This window comes from Salmo salar, chromosome 18 (assembly GCF_965601325.2).
Source record: "Salmo salar chromosome 18, fSalSal1, whole genome shotgun sequence".
Lineage (NCBI taxonomy): Eukaryota > Metazoa > Chordata > Actinopteri > Salmoniformes > Salmonidae > Salmo > Salmo salar.
This window is the reverse complement of record NC_138308.1, coordinates 69484673-69508564: the sequence shown is the minus strand read 5'-3', so window position 1 is coordinate 69508564 and position 23892 is coordinate 69484673. Positions and strand designations below refer to the sequence as shown.

Below are 23892 nucleotides of genomic sequence, written 5' to 3'. Positions count from 1 at the left end.
TTGTTTTGTTAGAAACTATCAAAAGTGTTCAAATATGTGTCCTTTAAGACCGTGTAATCAAGGCGTATGCTCACGTCAAATGTTTCAAGAATGCCACAAATGTTAAATTGCTTAATTTTTCTAATAAAAATTTCTTGAATTTAATCATAGTCGTTCAAAAGTCATTCAAAATTCATTCAAAAGTAATTCAAAATTCCTTCAAAAGTCTAACCACCCCGAGAGATCGGGATTAGGAAAAGGTCCGGAGGCGTTCATGGGGCTAAATGAGTCATCATCATCCCCTTCATAGGGGGGAGGGTTTGTTGGGACATCTTTAGGGGTGCTGTAGCTCGGTGAAGGGTTTTGTTTTAAAGCTTGAATCTGTTGACAAAGCTTATGGTTAGGTACCCCCCGAGAGGGGAATGTTGAGGATTGCCAGGGCCTTAAGAAACTGAGGCCACCCTGGTGGTCTTCTGTCATCAGCAACCTTGTGGGCTGTCGTGGTACTTTTAAGCAAGTCAAACATATGTGAACCCTTGACAACAGAGCCCTGAAGGATAAACTCTCCTTTGTCATTCCAAGTAGCGGTCCCCTTTGAGTCTTTTAGCTTGTTCATAATGTATCTAGCATTTTTCCTGTTACGTGCCGGAACATGTGTCAACATGTCATGCATAACATTATCTTCAACAGGCATATGATCTTCAGCCGGTAAGATCGCAGGTACAGGCATTACCGGGGGATGGCTCTCTCTAAGCGCGTCATCTTTTAAAGGTTCAGTTAGGGAAAGCGTTAAATGGTTGGTATCTCTCTCACCTTGTTTTACCAAGGTCAAATACCTTTGCAAGAGGTTTGTGTATTTTTTAACCTTATCATAGGGGTTCAATCCTTTTCGGTTCAAAACATCCTTCATGGCCGTATCCAAATCATTTTCCGCTGTTTGTCTGATATTTTCAGGACCCTGCATTTGTTTTTTAAGTCTATCCAACTCTTGTTGAGGCACCAAGTACATTTTATTTGCCATCACACTCTGTGGTCAACCCCCACGCCTGGCAGCAATAAGGCTGGTGATGAAGGGTACTGCTATAGTTAGCAACGGCAGAAGAAAACCCCCAGACTGTTGTAGGCTACGTCTTTTCTTTCGAAGACTGGCTCTTTTATTGGCAAAGAGTTTGATCGCGGTTTTTTGTCTCTTTAATTTTTTTAATTGGGTCAGGGTGAGTGGAATGCGCCCTTTGAGAAGATTCAAAGCAATCTCACATAGGGATAATATGAGATCTGAAGAACAGTGATCCAAGATGGCCTTCCGTTCTTTAACTGTAGCCCCAACTAGGCTTCTCAAGAGGGGCAGGTTTCTTTTTAAACGCAGAGACATAACGGTTACTTTTTAGGAATGTACACCGCCGGCCACTCCCACGGGAACAGGCCTGTTCGGAGCCTCAGGTGTTCTGGAGTATTTGCTTTTAAATCCACGATTAAATAAGAAAATGGCTCTTTGGTAGCGTCCTCATAGCTATCCATAAAGTAGGACTTCCTTCCCGGGTACATCTGCTGAGCTAGAGTGTTAATTTGTAGTTTGTCTCTAGGGTTTTTGAACAAAACCATGTAATTGGCGTTCAAACTGATGGTACGGCTGTTTTTACATTCTGCACCAAGTAAAGCACAGACAGGTTTCTATGATGAGTATATTGGGTAAATGCTCGTGCAATTTCAGGATGTTCGCTACCTGCAAATAGCATATCGTCCAAAACCAGCAGATTGTTTTTATGTGGAGGTAAAAGTTCATCATCAGACAGGGATTCAGGTATTCCTTCAACAAACTTGATTTTTATTTTCTTCAACAATTCATCATACATAGGTTGATAACATGAATAACACCACACAATATTGTCAGGCTTCTGAGATAACACATGTTCAGAATTCTCTAAAATACTTTTTACAAAACAAGTTTTACCACTGTTGGAGGGGCCTGCGATTAAGGCCGAAAATGGTAGTTGCAACCGGGGGTCAAAACCTTCTACAGCAGCCATTATATCTTAAGCTTTAAGACACACTGGGGCTTGTAGCATAAGTCAGTAGCCAAAGGGCAGTGTGGTCCCGTTAGGTAAAAGCATTCTCTTGTCATAGACTACCCTGAATCTTTTAGTAAGTGGGGCATTCCTGAGATGGAAGCCCTTTTTATCCCTAACAATTTTTTTGTAGGAGCTCAAAATCTCCAAGTCACTATTCCGATCGTTTATGAACCCCTCGACCAAGCGTGTGATTGATTCCAAGTTTACACGCGGGGCATTTTCGTAGTTTTGAGTCACGCCTTTGGCTTTCAACACCACGTGATTGTCTTTAGTCCTAAAAGCATAGCTTTTGGGCCCACAGGAGGACCATTCTGTGATATGGTCGCCATCTTTGAGTTCACTCGTTAAACCACCCAGATAGTTGCTAAGTGGGGGGCTCCAGTCACCCTGTTTGCTTACATAGACCACAGAGTCTGTGTCGTGGTAAAGAACCCTCCTCTGAAGCTGCTCCATGAGGGCGTACAATTCAAGTCGGCCATAGGCCGTGGTAAATGCTGCAAGAAATACATTTACATTACCCGGGGGTAGAACCCACTTTGTGTTACGTCTCCATTGCACCAGGGCAATGTCTTGACTCAAGAATGAAAAATGGGAAATTTCGTATTGGTCCGAAAAAACTAATTCCAAAAATTCTTCGGGGTCTTTAATGATCGTCGTTGTTAGCATATTGCATCTCTGCGAAAGCTTCCCCCAAAGCGAGTTTAAGTACAATTTCGACACATTTCGTTTGGTCTTGTTGACCTCTATTCTGTCAGGGTCAAGAAGAATGCCTTCTCTGTCGTGATAGTCTCGAATGTACTTGTCTTTGCTCTCTTGATCTGTGACCGATGAAGGATAGCCTGAAGCCATCTGCTTGCATCTCAAGAAGGTCTTGATGTACTCTTTAAAAAGAGTGTCTGATTTCCTGGAAAAGTTCCACACTTCAAAGATTTTGGCCACACGATACCCCTTCTCTAGAGCCTTTGTGAATTCAGGTGTAACCCAGACAGCTGTAAGGGCTCTTTCCTGATCTGAGTGATCACAAGGCTTTTCCTGGTTGTTGTTTTCACTGCAGGTGCGACATAGGGGAAAGAAAAGTTTTCCTTGAGGTCCCTTGTAAGGCAACACTGGTATAAACAAACCCCTAGGTGGGTAGACCGTTGCTTTAATCAGACCAAAATAGTTTTGGGGTAAGTCAAAGTCGCGGTGAATAATTTCAGGATGCCCCATAGGATAGCATGAGGAACTCATTACATGAGGATAAAGAGATGTAAAATCTACATAACCTATTGTCTCGTCTGGTTGCGCTACATACCGCAAGGTCAAAGCATTGGTACGGCCTCCATACAGGGCCTGTCGTGGCTCCAAGGGTTCTGGTGGGTCAAAGCTGGAAAGGAAAGCTCGAACATGAGGATCAGACTTTTTGAGTGCGGTCCACTCATGCTCCCACATAACATTCACTTTCAAACCATAAGTAGCCTGTAAAGATTCACATTTGTCTTGAAACTCTAGGTACATTTCACCAAAAGTCTTTTGGGTTAGGACACACAGGGCCTGTGGCTCGAAGCAAGATTTACACCCGTGGAAGAAACAACCGTTGTACTCAAACACAGTCTCAACACCGTCAATCTGTGTGTATCCATCTACATGATAAGGCCCAAACGCCTTCTCACCCCTATTCAAAGCATGTTGAATAAAAATGTCTTTATCCTGGGCCAAGTACTCCAACCACTGAATGGAGCCACTAGAGTATGACTTAAATTGGCGTCGGTAGTTGTCAGGCGAGGGGATAGCTATAGATGCAGGAGGTAGAAAGTGTGTACGATAGGTTTTCATGCATGCCGATGCAATAGTTGTACAACTCCAGGGGTCAATGCCTGCATCTTTGATGACCTCTGCTCTGAATCTGAGGCACCCCTCGCGAAGGATAACCACGTCGTTGTCACAGTATGACTCCATCTCTTTGTGGAAATCAAAAGTGCTGTGACATACTGTCTCGTACCATGTCATGAATCTCTCTCGCTCTTTGGGAGACATTTGATCACAACCGTACATTTCAGGTCTCGGATAAGATCCTATATAGTGTAAATTCTCCTCAGATGTAAAAAAATGGGGAAACCAACCTTTCACAGAGTTCTCAAAACCCAAGGCCTCAGGCATTTGAGACAATCTCATGGGTAAGAAGCTTAAACTGTCAATGTATCTCTGGTTGAAAGCGGGGTCTACAAAACACAAGATTTTACTACCTTGAGCTATGACACTGGGCGCAACGCCTTGCTGTATCAGAGGGTTCAAAAGAAGGTACGAATCATATGCTCTAGAATTGTGCGCTATAAACGTAAAGTTTCTGTACTGGGGTTTTCTGAAGTGTTTTAGAAAGAGGAGTGCACAATTGGGTCCCTCAGCTGACCACTTATCCCCCTTGAAAGTCATGGTAGATACAAAAATAGGCAAATGAACCCCTGATTGTTGATTAGTCTCAAAATCATAAAAAACGTATTTCTCTGAATGTTCATCTTCAGCCAAGGGTTGAATATAACACTCGTGGGGAACATCTTGAACAACTTCAGAGTCTCTGCTTTTCAAAGGCCCTTTACAGATTGGGCAATGAATGATTCCACACACATGAGGTTTAGGGCTGTCTATTTTAAGGTTGTAATTGCATTGACATTTTGGACATTTCCTGTTAATAGCACAACTGCTTACAGATTTACAGGCCTTGGGGTGCCATGTTTCAATTTTGTGTTTTTCGTAACAGTAGGCCGAACGGCATGTCCTGTGACAATCGGCACAGGGTGTCAGGTTTAAGGGCTGCATCGGACATTTTTCATCCAGACATACGGAACAGTTATAACGGCACGAGTGGCCACCCTTTCGGGTGTAGCCGGTATGACAGGCTGGACACACATAGGGGGCGCCTAAAAACGCTCCGATGTTGGTAACTGCATAGTAATGGTCGTTTTGCACATAAAAGTACAGGATCTGAGGATGAGGTTGGGGGTTGTTTTGGAATTTCAAGAGAGAAGCATTAGCTCTACTGTGGTACAAAACCACAATCTTGATGTTCAGAAAGTTTTCAAATTTGACTATGTCAGAGAATGCGACAGCATCATGTATACCCAGACCTACAGCATTTTGAAGCTATCTAGCCTTTTGCAACGCCTCTAGATCCGTACATCCGGGGTTTAGTAAATGTGCTAGGCCTATTGCAAAGCATAGCTTATTACCGTGATTGTGAACGTTTATGAGGCATGCCCTTTTATTGTTTATGATTTCTGATTGCATTAGGCTATCTAGCTTCCTTCTCTGCCCCCCACCACCCAGGGGTTGCCGTATTATTTGCACAACAAGCTCCAGCGACCTATCGGCTATGATGGATAAATTTGATTGAACAAGTCGTTCCAGCAGGGCTATAAATTGTTCAAGATCTGCTTCACCATTGGGTAAAATAAGAGATACAGTGTTTTGCATGCTATCTCCACAAATTTCCAACTGTAAGACATCACGAGGTTCGCCATAATCTCTTGCCCTCTCTAACAGTTCGTTCAGAGTATCCAAAATCATCACGTAAAAAACAGCATAATCGAGATTTTGATTCACCCATGTGAAATTGAAAAACTGTCTAATCTCTGTATTGCTGAATTTATTTCTGTACACAACCCTGACACTTCTATCAAGACCATCTCCCTCCTGATTTATTAGACAATTTTCCAATTCCTCAAAAACATCATATTCCGTTTCAGACTCTTCTGACTCGGGCATTAATAGCGGGCTGCTTGGAGGGTCTGGTGTAGAAGATCTCAGGCTCTCGTTCATCTGGTTTATTAAAAAAACTAGGGCTGGCGGGATTTGAGATAATTGGTTTTCATATGTTGTTCCTGACTCGTTCATATGAATAATTATTTAAATTAGGTCGGCGGGAATTTGGGAAAATAGATTTTCGTCTATCGGAATTATGTCTGATAACCCACCCTCGTTCATCCGTTCAATTAAAGCTAGTAGATGGGGGGTATTTTCGCCAAAAGGCTTTCAACTGTCTCAATTATAGGCACGTCCATTTCGGTAACTGGGTTCTCGGTGTGTATGGTCTTCTGTGCCGTTATACGCCGGGGAGGAGTCTGTAAAAACATTATTTGTCATTGTTTTAGCATTTTCAATCATAAAAATGTATAAATTATCATAAACTCTGTATTACTAATAACATAAGGGCTTCATACCTTGTCCGTGTAGGGCCGTTTCTTGAAGAAGTAACTTTTTGGGCCTGGGAGATTCGTCGCAATGCACTTGCGCCGATGTTGTGCCCCGTTGGGGGCGGGAATATATCGCTTGGTTCCTGGGTGGTGTTAGGGTTCGAACAGAAAGGCAGAATAGCATCGATGTCCTCGTTCAGAGTACACGAAGCACCCGTGATCCTTCTTTTGGGTCTGTCCGCTGTAAACACAAAAAATAGCTTTTAATATAGGGTTCACACTTTATGTTTTTAATGTATACATTTTCTTAGGGATTTTTTTATTTATTTTTTTTACTATTGAACTTACGTCTACAATAGTGTGACGGAGAGTGCCTGCTTTCAGCGCTGCAGGCAGTTTGATTCTGAGAATCCCTCTCTGACAAATTCGGTTCCAAATCATCTAGCCCACGGAGCATCTGCGTAAAAGATTGCGAGCCTACAGACGTTAGATAACATATATACGAAATATACACATTTTTAAAATATGAGAATACGGGCATTTGACATATTACCTTAAAATCATTGTCCATCAGTTTTAGAATAGTGATATCACATTTTTAATATCCATACAATTCCCTGAAAATACCTCTCCAAATCTAATATATTATTTTCACTAACTCACCTTCAGAAAGCTCCATTAGGACCGATTCCGAGATTATCTGTTGGCCCGGAGTCTTTTCGAGGTGCTCTATAGGATGTCTTAACGTCTGGCTTCACTATCCTGCAATGAGTTTACAGAGCGGGGGTGCCGTTTTTTTGGGCGTCATCCTGTATGCAAAAAAGGGCCATATAAAGCACTCGAATGTCTAGAGACCCAAAACCACAGGCGGGTGTCTCAACATATTCGGTCTGCCGATATTGCACTTATGCTTCATAGCACAGCGTTGGGGTGTCCGTTGTAAATTTATATCCCGGGGTGGGGGACCGTTAGTATATGCGCTGATTAGAAAATAACATATGTTTTAAACATTAGGAGTTCGTCTAGACCTGATGTCTTATGCCTGGGCTTTTTCACTTTTTTAGCCCCCACATGTTTGAAGGTGAGATAAATACGTATTTGAAAGGGCTTGGGGGGTAATAAAATGGAAAGTGCCCAGACCAATTGAAGAGAAGCCGGCAATCCTAAACAAACTTACACACACCTTTTCTGGTTTCAAAAGCACCCCCCCATGCAGAGACACACCCACACACACACAATTACCAACCCTCACACACCCCCCTGCGCACGTGCCAGTCCTAAACAAAACGTACACACACACTTTTTCTGGTTTCAAAAGCACCCCATGCAGAGACACACACACCCCTTTTTTGTTTTGTTTTGAAACACACACACACAATTACCCTCCCTCACACGCACACACCCCCCTGCGCACGCACACGTCTTTCCGGAATTCCTTTTTTCTCAAGCGCTGCCTGGGGATGGCTCGAAAATGCATAGCCCCTAACTTTAAAGGTGAGATACAGCTTTAAAACAATTTTATTTAATTCCTAATATTTAGTACAGACCTTTTTAAAAACAGCTTGTGCAATATTGTAACACGCATTAATGTTCGAGCTATAAACAACGTTTGAAGAAATGACAGATTCCCGTTCGTTATGGGGTAGCTTTAAAACCATTTATTTAATTCATAATATTTAGTACAGACCTTTGCATAATTAATACAATACATTCCTACTGTTCCTTTCTTACGGATAACGGGCCCGGCTATAGGGTTGTCACTGAACCCCAACCGCCGTCTGTGTCCAACTCCCCAGCGTCAAGACTCGGTAAGTTTTCACCCCAGGGATAGATCCTACGTCTGGCCTGTAGACTCTCGCCCGTCTGTCTTAAGAATAGAAGCGGCCATCGACGTAATTGTTCACAATTTTTGAAAAGATTGTCCAGCTTATTCATCAGGGTTATGAATATAGGGTAATCCCTCCATTTAAAGCTAAACACAGGCATAAAAAAAATCACATCCTTGCAGGCTTTCGATAATACATATGAATTTACAGACTTGGTAGCATTTGTACTATCATATTGTTCACATGCTAAAATTGTCACTTTGGAGTCGGGGCTATAAGCTATTGAAGAGATCCTGATGGCTTGTAAATCATAGCGACCCTCCACCCGCTCTTCCATAGCATAACCTGGCACGGCTGTACCACTCAGGGCCTGTTCAATTTGACAGAGCGCTAGCCGTATCTTAAGCCATTCTCTCATACGCAGTGCAGGAGAAAAACTCCCGGCTTTTGCATGATAAAGGGGTCTGGGGCCGCTGTCTGTGAAAATCTTCACCGTTGAATCCTCAGGTTTGAACATATATGTCATGTGGCCATCACTAGTATCCAAAAACTCTTTAAAACATTCTGGGGCCTCACCCCAAAGATCCTCGATGCTTTTATCATTGGGTTCGCGACAAGAGACGCATAGTACCCCGAGAATTGGCCTAGGAGTCATAATTTTCTGTTTAATGTTCAGGGTTTTTATTTTTAAAATCTTGTTTAGTGTTCTGGGGCCGCATGTGTGTCTGGGGCATATTTATAAGACGTCTGCCTCCAACACATAACCCCCCGGACATTCCTAGACAACAACCCTAAGAGCAACAAAATAGGGGGGGGGGGTGGGGTCATCCTCTTTGAAATGTTCAAACACAACCCCCCCAGTTCAATGAGGGCCCTACACATCAATCATCATGACTACTTCAAAGAGATGCAATATAGATATAACACACACTCTAACACGTGACAGAACAGGATAAAACTATATGACCCTAACCACGTGACACCTTCCCGCCAGGATGTCCAGACCGGATGCCCTTATTTGGGCATGTACGAACCAGCTGGACATAGGGTCATAAATCAGACGCATAGGGTCATAAATCACGATTTTGACCGATGCCGTCTCCTTTATTCTCTCTCACACGTCTCGGTGAAATGGCTGTGTTCCCCACATCTCCTTCTCATTATTAATCCAATCATGACACAGAATAGGATGCAAATAATTGGAGATAGAGCTTCAGTGCCTATTAAAATACGATATGCAGAAAGACCACCATATGCCATGAAGAAGAGACCGCCTGGGATAAGACAGCCTTCCAGAGGACAACCATCTAGACTGAAGAGACACAGGGGGTCTGTGCACCCATACACTCACACCTGCATACAGGAACATATTTTCACTCATACACATGCACACATATCCCCACAGGAGCAGTAAGGAATGATTGTGTGCAGTAAGTGGCTTTTTTACATTGAACAGATATTGATATACTGTACAAAAAGGGAGAAGGTCATTCATTAACTAGAAATGAGCTACAGTGTAATATTATTCCGCAATAGGTGCCACAAATTGTATCATGTTCCTCTTGTGCTGATTTGAAAGGTTAAAGGCCATGTTGCAAGTTAAATTTGCCAATATAAATAAGATATACACCATTTGTAGATGGCAAAAAATTTAATAATTGTGAAGCACGTGTGCCAGTAAGCAAGTGTATGACACAGCCTGTGATTTTGCCTGTGACGTTTGTTCAGGTGAAGACGCTGGAGATGCCTGGGGACAACACCTCGGGCCGGTTGCACCAGTTAGTCATCAGTGGGTCGTAACTCTATGTCCGGCGTAAAATGTGCTCTACGCCGGACCTAAAAATGGTACCTGTTCCACCACCTGCGTATAAGCCCTTCTATGAGCTACGCCTGGATGTGTAGATTCTACGCCTAGTATAGGGTGTTAAATTGATATGCATGATATGCACAGAAAATAATAGCAATCTCTATTTACAAAAGGATGTGAGTCTGAGATTCAGTGAAACAAAATCATATTGATTGATTATCAGACAAGTCAAGGGCTTTTAGTCAGGATATAGCCTATAGCCATGCATAGTGATGGGCTTTGCGAAGGGATGGGACATGCCTCGCAATGTTTAGAACTGCCATGAGGATGGTAACAGCCTAGTGACGGGCACTTTCTAGCAACCATCATTATGAAACATCAATTCTCATGAACGTGTATTGCTTACACAGGACTTAGCTACGATTCATCTTATTTTTGGTTGGTGCAACAGGTGTAAATTCTGATCCCAAAGTCGGACGTAGCTACGCCCGACCTAGCATTTAAGCCTTGTCACGCCCTGACCTGTTTCACCTGTCTTGGTGATTGTCTCCATCCACCTCCAGGTGTCTCCTGTTTTCCCCATTAGTCCCCGGTGTATTTATCCCTGTGTTTCCTATCGCTCTGTGCCAGTTCGTCTTGTTTTGCCAGGTCAACCAGCGTTTCTACTAGCTCCTATTTTTCCTGTCTTTGTTTTTTCCTAGCCCTCCTGGTTTTGACGCTTGCGTGTCCTGATGCCGAATCTGCCTGCCTGACCACTCTGCCTGTTCTGACCTCGAGCTTGCCTATCCCCTTGTACTGTTTGGACTCGGACCTGTTCACTGAACCCCTTCCTGTCCTGACCTCGAGCCTGCCTATCCCCTGGTACTGTTTGGACTCTGACCTGGTTTATGAACGCTCGCCTGTCCCCGACCTGCCTTTTGCCTACCCCTTTTGGTGTAATAAATATCGGAGCTCAACCATCTGCCTCCTGTGTCTGCATTTGGGTCTCGCCTTGTGCCCTTATAGTACGAACTGGCCATGACAGACCCAGCAGACTGGGACCAGCTCCGTCACGCTGTCTCCCTGCAGGAAGCCACCATTGGGAGGCATGAGGAGCTACTCCTGGACCTTTTGGAAGGGCTTCGTTCCCTGACGGAACGCCACGACCAAGGGTTCAAGGCTATAATGGAGCAAATCAGTGAGTTAGCTCATAGGCAGCCCGCCACCTCTGAGACCTCCCAACCACCCAGTAACCTTTCTACTACTAGTGGATTTGTTCAACCTACCCTGGATCCTCGAGAACCCCTCTTACCTCCTCCGGAGCATTATGCAGGCAATCCTGGTACCTGCTGGGCGTTCCTTTCCTAGTGCTCCCTCATTTTCAAACTCTAGCCCTCTTCATTCCTGTCGGACCGATCGAAGATAGCGTATTTAATCACGCTCAGTGGGAGCAGCAATCCACTGTGTGCCATAGCCTGAAGGAATTCATGGCAGAAGTGAAGGTTTTCAATTCTCCGGTGCCTTGGAGGGAGGTGGCTCGAAAACTACTGCGACTACAAGCTCCCAGCTCGGGAAATACCACGGGACCTCGATTCTCTCATCGCCCTGGCGATTAGGATTGATGGGCGCCTACGAGAACACCGGTGTGAGAGGATGTCGGGTCTCGGAAACACTCGTACGTCTGCTGATGCTGGTGCCCATCCGAAGGAATCTGGAAATCCCCGAAGTTGGAATTTCCGAGGAGAGCTGAAAACACCCGAGGTTCCCAGAGAATCATCGGCGACGGGTGAGTTGGATACTCCTGAGCCCATGCAACTTGGAAGAGCTAGGTTATTGGTTGGGGAACGCTCACGTAGGCTGCATTCTAACTGTTGTCTGTACTGTGGAGGGGCGGGACATTATATAGCCACTTGACCAGTTAAGAAACCCTTTTTAGTGGATACAAGTACAGTGAGGGGAAAAAAGTATTAGATCCCCTGCTGATTTTGTACGTTTGCCCACAAACAAAGAAATGATCAGTCTATAATTTTAATGGTAGGTTTATTTGAACAGTGAGAGACAGAATAACAACAAAAAAAACAGAAAAACACATGTAAAAAATGTTATAAATTGATTTGCATTTTAATGAGGGAAATAAGTATTTGACCCCTCTGCAAAACATGACTTAGTACTTGGTGGCAAAACCCTTGTTGGCAATCTGAGGTCAGACGTTTCTTGTAGTTGGCCTCCAGGTTTGCACACATCTCAGGAGGGATTTTGTCCCACTCCTCTTTGCAGATCTTCTCCAAGTCATTAAGGTTTCGAGGCTGACGTTTGGCAACTCGAACCTTCAGCTCCCTCCACAGATTTTCTATGGGATTAAGGTCTGGAGACTGGCTAGGCCACTCCAGGACCTTAATGTGCTTCTTCTTGAGCCACTCCTTTGTTGCCTTGGCCGTGTGTTTTGGGTCATTGTCATGCTGGAATACCCATCCACGACCCATTTTCAATGCCCTGGCTGAGGGAAGGAGGTTCTCACCCAAGATTTGACGGTACATGGCCCTGTCCATCGTCCCTTTGATGCGGTGAAGTTGTCCCGTCCCCTTAGCAGAAAAACACCCCCAAAGCATAATGTTTCCACCTCCATGTTTGACGGTGAGGATGGTGTTCTTGGGGTCATAGGCAGCATTCCTCCTCCTCCAAACACGGCGAGTTGAGTTGATGCCAAAAAGCTCCATTTTGGTCTCATCTGAACACAACACTTTCACCCAGTTGTCCTCTGAAACATTCAGATGTTCATTGGCAAACTTCAGACGGGCATGTATATGTGCTTTCTTGAGCAGGGGGACCTTGCGGGTGCTGCAGGATTTCAGTCCTTCATGGCGTAGTGTTACCAATTGTTTTCTTGGTGACTATGGTCCCAGCTGCCTTGAGATCATTGACAAGATCCTCCCGTGTAGTTCTGGGCTGATTCCTCACCGTTCTCATGATCATTGCAATTCCACGAGGTGAGATCTTGCATGGAGCCCCAGGCTGAGGGAGATTGACAGTTCTTTTGTGTTTCTTCCATTTGCGAATAATCGCACCAACTGTTGTCACCTTCTCACCAAGCTGCTTGGCGATGGTCTTGTAGCCCATTCCAGCCTTGTGTAGGTCTACAATCTTGTCCCTGACATCCTTGGAGAGCTCTTTGGTCTTGGCCATGGTGGAGAGTTTGGAATCTGATTGATTGCTTCTGGGGACAGGTGTCTTTTATACAGGCAACAGGCTGAGATTAGGAGCACTCTCTTTAAGAGTGTACTCCTAATCTCAGCTTGTTACCTGTATAAAAGACACCTGGGAGCCAGAAATCTTAATGATTGAGAGGGGGTCAAATACTTATTTCCCTCATTAAAATACAAATCGATTTCTAACATTTTTTACATGCATTTTTCTGGATTTGTTTCTTGTTATTCTTATAGACTGATCCTTTCTTTGTCAGTGGGCAAACGTACAAAATCAGCAGGAAATCAAATACCTTTTTCCCTCACTGTACTCAGGTGAGCCAGACTGGAGATCCCGTAACTTCCATCACGCATCCACCTTTTTTTGTGATTCTGATGAGGCTAATGAAAGTTTTATGGATACTACCATGGTTTCTGAATTAGGTATTCCCACTCAACTTCTCTCTGTCCCCATGGATGCAAGGGCACTGGACGGCCACTCTATTGGAAGAGTCACCTATAGCACTGTGCCCGTTCATATACGGGTATCAGGAAACCACAGTGAGAACATACAGTTCCTCCTCATCGATTCCCCCATGATCTGGTGGTTTTGGGATTTTCTTGGCTCCAGAAGCACAGCCGTTCCCCCTCAGGACGTAAGCAAAGCCACGGATGTCTCTGCCGTCCCCACTGAGTACCATGACCTCCTGGAGGTCTTCAGTAAGGCACGGGCTACTTCTCTTTCCCCGCACCGTCCTTATGATGGTGACATTGATCTCCTCCCAGGCACCACACCACCTCGTGGTCAGCTATTCTCTATCCGGCCCGGAGACCAAGGCCATGGAAGAGTACATTGAGGATTCTCTGGCTACTGGAGGCATCCGTCCATTTGCATCTTCTGCCGGCACTGGGTTTTTCTTCGTGGAGAAGAAGGACAAGACCCTGCTTTCGTGCATTGACTACTGGGGTCTGAATGATATAACGATCAAGAATTGTTACCCCCTACCACTCCTCTCCTCGGCCTTCGAACCTCTCCGGGGGCCACCATTTTTTTCCAAACAGGACCTTAGGAATGCCTACCACCTGGTTCGGATACGCGAAGGAGACGAGTGGAAGACAGCCTTTAACACAGCCAGTGGCCATTATGAGTACCAGGTCATGCCGTTTGGACTCTGACCTGGTTTATGAACTCTCATCTGTCCCCGACCTGCCTTTTGCCTACCCCTTTTGGTGTAATAAATATCGGAGCTCAACCATCTGCCTCCGGTGTCTGCATTTGGGTCTCGCCTTGTGCCCTTATAAGACCAACTTTTTTACGTCCAACTGGTGAAGGCGCCAGTTCTACAAACAAGTAGCTATTATTCCTAGGCCTGAAGTCCTAGAATAAAACTAAAATGATATGCTTGAAGGTAATTTTCACTTGTATATGTGTACATGATGTTTGTTGGTAAAAGGCATGAACTTGGTATTGCTACTTGGCTTCTGACTTCTTCATGCTACTTTACTAGCAACTGACAAGCTGTATCAGGCAGCTTTAGATTGGAGGGTAAAACGAATAGCTATATTTGATAAGCTATCCACCTGATTGATAATTTAAAAACAATTAGTTAGCTAGCTAGCTTGCTAGATTGAAACTGCTGGGGGAAAGCTGTCTAACATTACCTAACTATCACCACCTTAGATAGCTAAGTGGACTGTAGCTAGGTTTCTAGAAAAGAGCAACTATATATTTGCTAGCTTTATTACTGACTATTGTGAACACTTTTCTTCTAACTACTTCGTTCCTTGCCTGTTTATTGATGCATTGGTGAATAAAAAAGTTGGCAATAAAAATGCCCCTCTTGATTTCACTGCAAATAGGCTGTGTTGTTTTGGTATCATTTGGCTGAATAGGCTTGTGCACATTGCATTAGTGTTTCATCAGTTACTGACTAAGTTACTGACTAGGCAAATTCTTTTGAATGGTTTTGGTGTTGCTGCATATCAGATTGAGAGGGAGTTAGATCACTAGAAAGCAGCATGCAAACAGACCAGGGCCCATATTCACAAAGCATCTCAGAGTAGGAGTGCTGATTTAGGTTCAGTTTTGTCTTTTATATCACAATGAATGATTACATTGACAAGGGGGAGCTGGTCCAAGATCAATATTGTTACTCTGAAGACGCTTTATGAATACGGGCCCGGGAAGAAAGCTGTTGCCCAATACCTTGCACAGCAATCTTTCACCACAGAACCCTAGAGGTGTTACAGTCCATGCTTATGAATTGAATATTTGTATGTGAATTTCCATATATCAATGATACTAACAAAAGGGGTTAATTGTTCATCATGTGCAGTAAATGCTAACATGGCTTTGGTGATGAAAGGTACATAATGCATTTATTGTCATCTCCCTATCAGGCCACTGCATGCTGTGACATGGGCCTGGATGATCACACACATCTTCTTCAAGCTTACTGATTGAATACTGGGGCCTTCAGTGGTTCCGGAAGCAAGGGCCCTACCTAGGAGTACAGCAACTGTCTCTCTGTCTCACAGCCATTCTGTCAACATGTATTGTTTGAAACCACTGAAATTCATGCAAACTATTACGTAAGCAAGCACCGACTTATATTCACTTTGTCCTGTTCTTTAATCTTGTCTGGGATACATATTTTAGTTGAGACACCTGTATGACATACATTAATTAAAATGTATTCATTCCGGACATTAGACTTGCATTTACTTTAGACCTTTTAAATCATAAGCTGTAAGTGTATTTGTCTTGATGTATCAACTCTATTGCTTAATTCAGAAAGTAGGCTTCACCTCCGAGTTACATCTGTAGGCATTAGCTTGCTCGCTAGCTAGCGTGATCTAGCTAACGTGAGCTAGCTAGCCATGAATCACTGTTTCTGACATGCCACTATCTTGCTTACATTACATCTGACAGATATTTAGCCACAGTAGCTAGCTAGATAATAATGGTTTATAATAATTGCATTTTGGTTAATTATCTATCTAACTAGCTAAGTATAAAACGCAGTTAGCTAACCAACTAGGCAGTTATCAAAGACACTCACTTGGTAACTTACCATACTTTTCTGACCAACCACACATTACTTTAGCCAATCTCAGCTGAATCCTTCTTACCTTCTCCCGACCGTCTTTGAGGTTCAAAACGATATGGCTGTAGTCCGGTACTTCATTGTTAAAAGAAACCCACTCGCATACAGCCATGAGGTGCAGTCAATGGCTCAGCGTTCCAAAGGTATTCACCTGGATCTACGTCAAGCCTGGGCAATGTTTTATTTCATATTTTTATGGTGCGCGTGCAGCCCAGAATGTATAATTGATTATATCTCCAATTTACAATGTCAGATTGAAAAAAAATGGACATATCAGATTCATACATACATTCACTTATTCATTATTGTTATTACATTTTTTATGAAACATGGCCTTTAACCCCATAGACTATATCCCCTAACATAGGGGTACTGCACACAAATGTAATGGTATTTACACACACCAAGAGGGGTAATCTCCTTGAGTGTTATCCTAACAAGTAGTCACACATATTGCTTTTCAATTGCAGCAATAAATTAATGCGAGATTTCGTTTACAAAAAGGCCAATAGAGTAGCCTACCTCCGAGGTCTATTACGCAACGTGGTTGATCCTGGTTGATTTGACCATATTCATTCATAGTCAACAACTGCTACATAGATTCTGCTTAACCATTCCTGTCCAATCAAATCATGTTTTATTGGGAAGTGGGTGATGTCTGAACTGAGAGGCTGTTGCCACGGTTCTTTCATGTGGCACTAAATTCCTTCCTTACTTTCGGGGGTTTCCAACCGCAATGCATTCCCAATGCAGTCGACCATACTTCCTCTTCCAGTAGTCCCTTTATGGTCCTCCTGCAGTTCCGTTGCCCTAGCTCCCACTGGTCCAATACGACCTTGAAGCAGTTGATACAGTATGTGACCGCCACCCACTTAAGAGGAGATTTATCCATTTAGCCTGTCTAGTTCATGGGGTATAGTTCTATTTTGACAATTATATCCTTCTATAAGCGACCAGGGCTGAGTGAACAAACTCTAAACACAGCCTTAGTAACTGGAGAGTACTTTCCTATGGGATCTACACATTCACTTGGGGAGACACCTTGCATTCACTATACATACCTCCACCTTTAATTAGCAAGACAGGAGAATGGAGCTTCGGTGGGAATGGAATCTCTCCATCGTGTGATTGGTCAGTCGAGATGGTCAAGTGCTGACATGGGAATTGTATGACAGCCATGACAGACATTTTTTAAATACATTTTTTAAACCTTTTTTTTAACTAGGCAAGTCAGTTATGAACAAATTCGTATTTTACAATGACGGTCTACCCGGGCCAAACTCTCCCCTAACCCAGACGACGCTGGGCCAATTGTGCGCTGCCCTATGGGACTCCAGATCATGGCCGGTTGTGATACAGCCCGGGATTGAACCAGGGTCTGTAGTGATGCCTCTAGCACTGAGATGCAGTGCCTTAGACTGCTGCGCCACTCGGGAGTTAAAGCTATTGTTTCATGAGGAATGGTTAGGATCAGGAGTTTTCCCTGACCTTCTGAACAGACTGGAAAAATGCAGTTTTAAATGTACTAGTTGTCTTATTTCTGGTCTACGGTCTGTAGTGTAGTGTATAGGTTGTGTAGTCTTTCCAGGATAGATTCCTGCCTTAGGGGTAATATACAGTAGCTCAATATGTATGTTTCTATCTCTTACACTCTCCCGGACACACTGTTCCTCCTGGTCTTGGAAGTAATTTTACACAATTTGCGAATTCATCGGAGTGGAGACGTGTTTTAGATGCATCTCTGCGATAATAGCTTTAGTTGTTTATTGAGCATCTAAAAATATAATTTATCTATGCAAGGAAGGAAAACACTTCTGTCTCAGGACATCTATCAGAAGGGGAGAGAAAGTGTGCACATGTCTGTGTGTGTGTGTGTGACACAATGGACGGGATGTACTATCTCTGTAGAACGCTGCAGTTACAGCCAATGTTTCATATGGGATGGAGATGCATCATCCAGGCAGTACAGGCCTCGACAACTCAGACAATAACTCATCCCTTTCTCACTTCCGTTTCCTGAGGCGCAATTCATGACAGAATTTTATGAATTATAAGGAAGACAGGAGGAAAATAAACAGAAAAACAGAAGCTGCATGCCACACGCACGCACGCGCACGCGCGCACACACACACACACACACACACACACACAGTTGATAATGCATGCCTGTGTATGTTAGCCTTTCTCACACACTGCAATCTTAAACTCCTTTGCAATATGGTTCCACCAGCCGCTAGTAATGTGATGACATTTCTTTCCCTTTGTCTCATAGGAACTCAAATACCAGAGATAATTGTAAAATCACTCCATCATTCATAAATTGTACAACCTACAGCTATGTACTTAATGTGTCAACCCCCATTTAGTGCTGATCTCATGCACAAGTGCACATATTCCTGGAGGCCAAACTGATGTCACCACTCATCTTAGATCATCAGTATTTTGTATGATTCTATTTCACAATCCCACTACACAGCAAAACCAGCCCTGTGATAGCCTGAGTGGTTACATGTGTTGTCTCCAAGCTGCTGGAGAATGTCAAAGTCCTTGGTCTTGGCATTGGCATCCCATACCCCGGGTGAACAGCCAATGGGAAGTGCATTACAAAGAAATATCCAAAACTCCTGTATAGAGAAATGTCTTTGAGCAGATTTGGCTTAGAGGCGATTCAATATCCTGTGAAATGTTTGACTAACATGGCGAGTGCTTCCAGCTTAGATGGAAAAGTCAGTATTAAAGCGGATTAGATCTGATGTTAAAATGTTCCTATTTTTCTGAAGGAGGGAACATGCAATGCATACATATTGTGTTAGGGGAGCCTGATATTCTTGTTAGGTTTTCAGTGTGTGACACATGCGCGCACACACACACACACACACACACCTTTAGAGATACACTCACATTCCAGAGAGAGAGCGAGAGAGAAAGAGCGACAGGAACTTGCTAAGGCTCTTTGTCTCATAATGGAAGTGGCAAACGCCCAGACACACTGAAAAACACAGGTGTCAGAACTGCAGACAAAGATGAATTTTTTTCTGGGCCAAAATGTTGTTACATTTTATTATTTTTTATCTAATGACAGACAACTCATAATAAGTGCACTTCAGATATGTGCTTTCCTTTTAAGTTAGAACTCTTTTACGGTCCAAATTCCAATATTAGTCTGTTTTTATTGCAATGGATATATCCATGATGCACGGGTCAATACTGAGAGCACTTGACTGTATAGTTCCATAACATTCGCTGCAACGTGGTCTCAGGGCAGTTCGTATTATTCTGTAAATCTGTGACACCCATTAGTATTATATGTTACGTTAAGTTACATTATGAATAAAAAATAGAATAGCTGTCGTACAATATCTTCTGAACAAAAATATGAATGCAACATGCAACAATTTCAATGAGTTTCAGTTCATAAAGGAAATCAGTCAATTGAAATAAATAAATTAGGCCCTAATATATGGATTTCACATGACTGGCGGGGGTGCAGCCATGGGTGGGCCTGGGAGGGCATAGACCCACCAACTTGGGAGCCAACTTGGGAGCCATACTCCTCAGTTTCATCAGCTGTCTGGGTGGCTGGTCTCAGACGATCCCGCAGGTGAGCAAGCCGGATGTGGAGGTCCTGGACTGGCATGGTTACACGTGGTCTGCAGTAGTGAGGCCTTTTGGACGTACTGCCAAATTCTCTAAAATGAAGTTGGAGGCAGCTTATGGGAAATTAACATTCAATTCTCTGGCAACAGCTCTTGTGGACATGCCTGTAGTCTGCATGCCAATTGCGCACGCCCTCAAAATTTGAGCCATTTGTGGCATTGTGTTGTGTGAAAAAACGGCACATTTTAGCATGGCCTTTTTTTGTCCCCAGGACAAGGTGCACCTGTGTAATGATCGTGTGGTTTAATCAGCTTTTTGATATGCCACATCTGTCTGGTGGATGGATTATCTTGGCAAATGAGAAATGTTCACGAACAGGCATGTAAACAAATTTGTGCACAAAATTTGAGAGAAATAAGCTTTTTGTGCGTATGGAAAAATTCGGGGATCTTTTATTTCAACTCATGAAACAGGGGACCAACACTTTACATGTTGTGTTTATATTTTTGTTCAGTATAATACGAATGAGAGGACGTATAGTATCATACGTCTTACCTGGCCATACGATAGCATACAAATTGGATGACGTAACTTATACATCTTGGAGGATGTTTAGTATTATGCATCTTTCTCTGAGACCAGGTTGCTGATTGTGTCAGTCTCGTGTTGCCATACATCTAAAATCACATTGTCACGCCTCCTTTAGTGGTCTGGAGAATTATGTATTGCAGAACCGTTTTGAATGGTTTGAATTGGATGTTACATTTCAAGAACCCTCTTCCCACACGCCCAAAGAAGGGTTGCTGTGTGCTATGTGCATCAATGTTTTCGGTCCGGGTAGGACCAGGGGTGGAAAAAGTAACCAACTGCCATACTTGAGGAAAAGTAAACATACCTTAATAGAAAATGACTCAGGTAAAAGTAAAGTCACCCAGTAAAATACTACTTGAGTAAAAGTCTAAAAGTATTTGATTTTAAATATACTTAGGTATCAAAAGTAAATGTAATTTCAAAAATATACTTAAGTATCAAAAGTAAAAGTATAAATCATTTAGAATTCCTTATATTAGGCAAACCAGATGGCACAATTTTCTTGTTCTTTTTTTATTTTATAGATAGTGGGGCGGCAGTGTAGCCTAGTGGTTAGAGCGTTGGACTAGAAAGGTTGCAAGTTCGAATCCCCGAGCTGACAAGGTACAAATCTGTCGTTCTGCCCATGAACAAGGCAGTTAACCCACTGTTCCTAGGCTGTCATTGAAAATAAGAATTTGTTCTTAACTGACTTGCCTAGTTAAATAAAGGTAAAAAAGAATAGTCAGGGGCACATTCTGACATAATTTACAAATTAAGTTTTTGTGTTTAGTGAATCCGCCAGATCAGCGGCAGTAGGGATGACCAGGGATGTTCTCTTGATAAGTGTGTGAATTATACCATTTTCTTGTCCTGCTAAGCATTCAAAATGTAACTAGTACTTTTGGGTGTCAGGGGAAATGTATGGAGTAAAAAGTACATGATTTTCTTTAGGAATGTAGTGAAGTAAAAGTAAAAGTAGTCAAAAATATAAATAGTTAAGTACAGATACCCCCCAAAACTACTTAAGTATTACTTTAAAGTATTTTTTCTTCAGTACTTTACACCATTGGGTAGGACACATTTTGTAGAGAGTTGTTGCATATATTAGTTTCAAGAGTTAGTTTTCAAGTTATCAGGTGTGGCCGACAGTCTAAGATGTATGTTTATTGACATTGAAAGAGGATTATGCTGTTAAAGTCAAATGTCACAACACGCTCTAAACCGCTCGGGTGACAAACACACTTTTTGCCGTTTCTCCATTCATCCACAGTGGGAGAACTTATTCAAGTAAATAAATACATTTTGGTAAAAAAAAAAGATGTATTACGTACTAGTACGCAACTTTATAGGGTAACTCAACTGAGCTGCTAGCTAACTTTACACACTGTTTAATTTAGTGAATTAAATGTCATCAGCAAGCTAACTTTCTATTAGCTAGCTATCTTGATGTGTTCATTGTAAATTAAAAACACAGTCTGCAAATGCATTTGCAGATAACACCATGGAAGAGGGTGAAATTGCATCTCCAGCTGTAAGTAAAGGGAGAGTGTAGGCTACTGAATAGGAAAGGTCACTTTCTGGGAGGACATTATGAAAAGATTTTCCAGTTCCAGTCTCTATAGTGAAAAACTTTGAGGAGAGATAATAGCAGCATACTATTCAGTGTTTTCTAATTTGAGTACATTGAATCATGTTTCTTTGTGATGTTTTCTGTCCTCAGATATGGAAAGCTGTGAAAGCCTGTTTGCAGATGAAGAGAGTGTTCTAATGAATGTCCCAAGAGACTAATGGCACATTTTCATATCAGATTTACCCGAGTGTTTTACTCAAAAGGCTCAGACTTTTCTGCTTCCATCTACGAGGCCTGGCACCCGTTTCTTAGTGGGCCATGGCTCCGGCAGACCTGCTCTCCCTTGGGTCCAAAGCCAGGCCACTGGTACTTTTGAGCTGGCATTTACACAACAATGACTAACTGTGAACTTGAACACCTTCTGACAAAGCAACTGTGTATACAACATTTGCTAACATCGTGTAGGCCTACCTATATGTTAGCACATGTTGTACACAAAAACAAAGTTAAACATCACACACAATGTCTAAACCTATTACAATTGGAGCAGGCCAACCATGCTGGAGGTCTGCTGGGTGTGCAGGGTTCTCTTTCAGCCAAGCAACAACACATCCGATGTAACTTATCAAACCTAATGAGTTGATAATCAAGTGTGCTATTGCTGGGCTGGAACAGAATCTCTGCTCACCCAGTAGATCAGGAATCTTGCTTACCTGAAATTATGCTTTAGTAATAATAGCCTACTTGTTACTACTCGATGATCTACTATTGTTTAGACATACAAGTTAGCTTATTTGTAAATGTTTTGTTGATGGTGTTGATTCTTTGAAGTGAAGTGTTTAAACTTGTTTTAATTGTTAAACTGTTCAAAATGAACTAGTGCCAATGTTGCTGCCATAAAGAGGGGAAGGGATTCTGTCTCTAATGCGTCTGTGTTTTTCTCTAATGAACATGTCCTTTTTGTCTTGTAAGATCTCCAATCTGTTTTATTTGATTGTCACTCTGTCTCAGTATATCGGCTATCTGAATCCATTTTGCAGCTTATCATATGGCATGCATCGCCAGTGCAGCCGTAGGCCTATGGTATGATGTCATTACTGGCCTTATTGGGATCTGTCATCTGAAGCAGAGAATAGCTACATAAATTCACACATTGTTTACATGTTGAGCTATATGTTCTGGATTTAAAATGATACCAGTAGACAATGTATATGAGGCAAATCATATACCAGATTTTGTACATGCCTTTTAAGTGCAGACATATATAATTGGTTAGTGCAAATCTAACCCTTGTAATTTAAGTATAGTATGAAAATATGGAGATGACAAATAGGCTACAGAAGATGTGCATTACAGGTAACACATTATGAGGTTCATTTTGTTTTAATCATTTTAGCAATGTTGCTTGCAAAAAGGTTGCGCTTGTTCCCATAGTAGATAGAACAGGGGTATTCAACTCTTACCCTATGTGGTCTGGAGCTTGCTGGTTTTCTGTTCTACCTGATAATTAATTGCATCCACCGAGTGTCCCAGGTCTAAATCAGTGACTGATTAGAGGGGAACAATGCAAAAACTGTAACTGACTTCGAGGTCCAGAGTTGAGTTTGAGGGAGATAGACAATACATGGTTGATCTATGTATCACTAGACCCTGGATAAGCTAGATACTGGGCAAATACAACTAACCTTTTAGGTCAATAATATGCTGTTTTTATAAAAATGTTGTTGGCTTTATAATCGTGAGATACATTTAACTAGCTAGTAACGGTAGCTAGTTATACCTAGTTAGCTTACAAGGTTAGCTGACCTTTCTCATAACAAACCTCATTGTGACTTTCTACTTCTTGTCCCTCATGCTAGCCTGCCAAATATCACTCCAGATGATTGATTTGGCCAGTATTGGCGCATCTCAAAATAACTGAGAAATGCTCTGAAAACCAGCATGTTGTAGCATGCTGTTTTGTTTACATTTTTTTGTCCTCACACACTGTTGCTCCTACGACCCAAATCTGGTGAGCACCTTTGGTGCTCCGGC

At 42.7% G+C, this 23892-nt stretch overlaps 2 long non-coding RNA genes across 3 annotated transcripts; one reads left to right on the top strand and one right to left on the bottom strand.

Annotated features, from left to right (window-relative positions):
* Positions 1–1783: 1783 nt before the first annotated feature.
* On the bottom strand, positions 1784–7323 carry LOC123728727 (uncharacterized). Of its 2 annotated transcripts, none has more exons than XR_014381387.1 (3): positions 6566–7323; positions 6245–6458; positions 1784–6145 (listed from the first exon to the last, which is right to left on the bottom strand). It is a non-coding gene; the product is annotated as an uncharacterized LOC123728727 (long non-coding RNA). The 2 variants fall into 2 exon arrangements; XR_014381388.1 differs by having other exon boundaries at positions 6881–7323.
* A 257-nt stretch (positions 7324–7580) lies between these two features.
* Positions 7581–22778, top strand: LOC106577514 (uncharacterized). The gene is made up of 3 exons (XR_006760463.2): positions 7581–7711; positions 7970–8025; positions 22009–22778. It is a non-coding gene; the product is annotated as an uncharacterized LOC106577514 (long non-coding RNA).
* The last annotated feature ends 1114 nt before the right edge of the window (positions 22779–23892 follow it).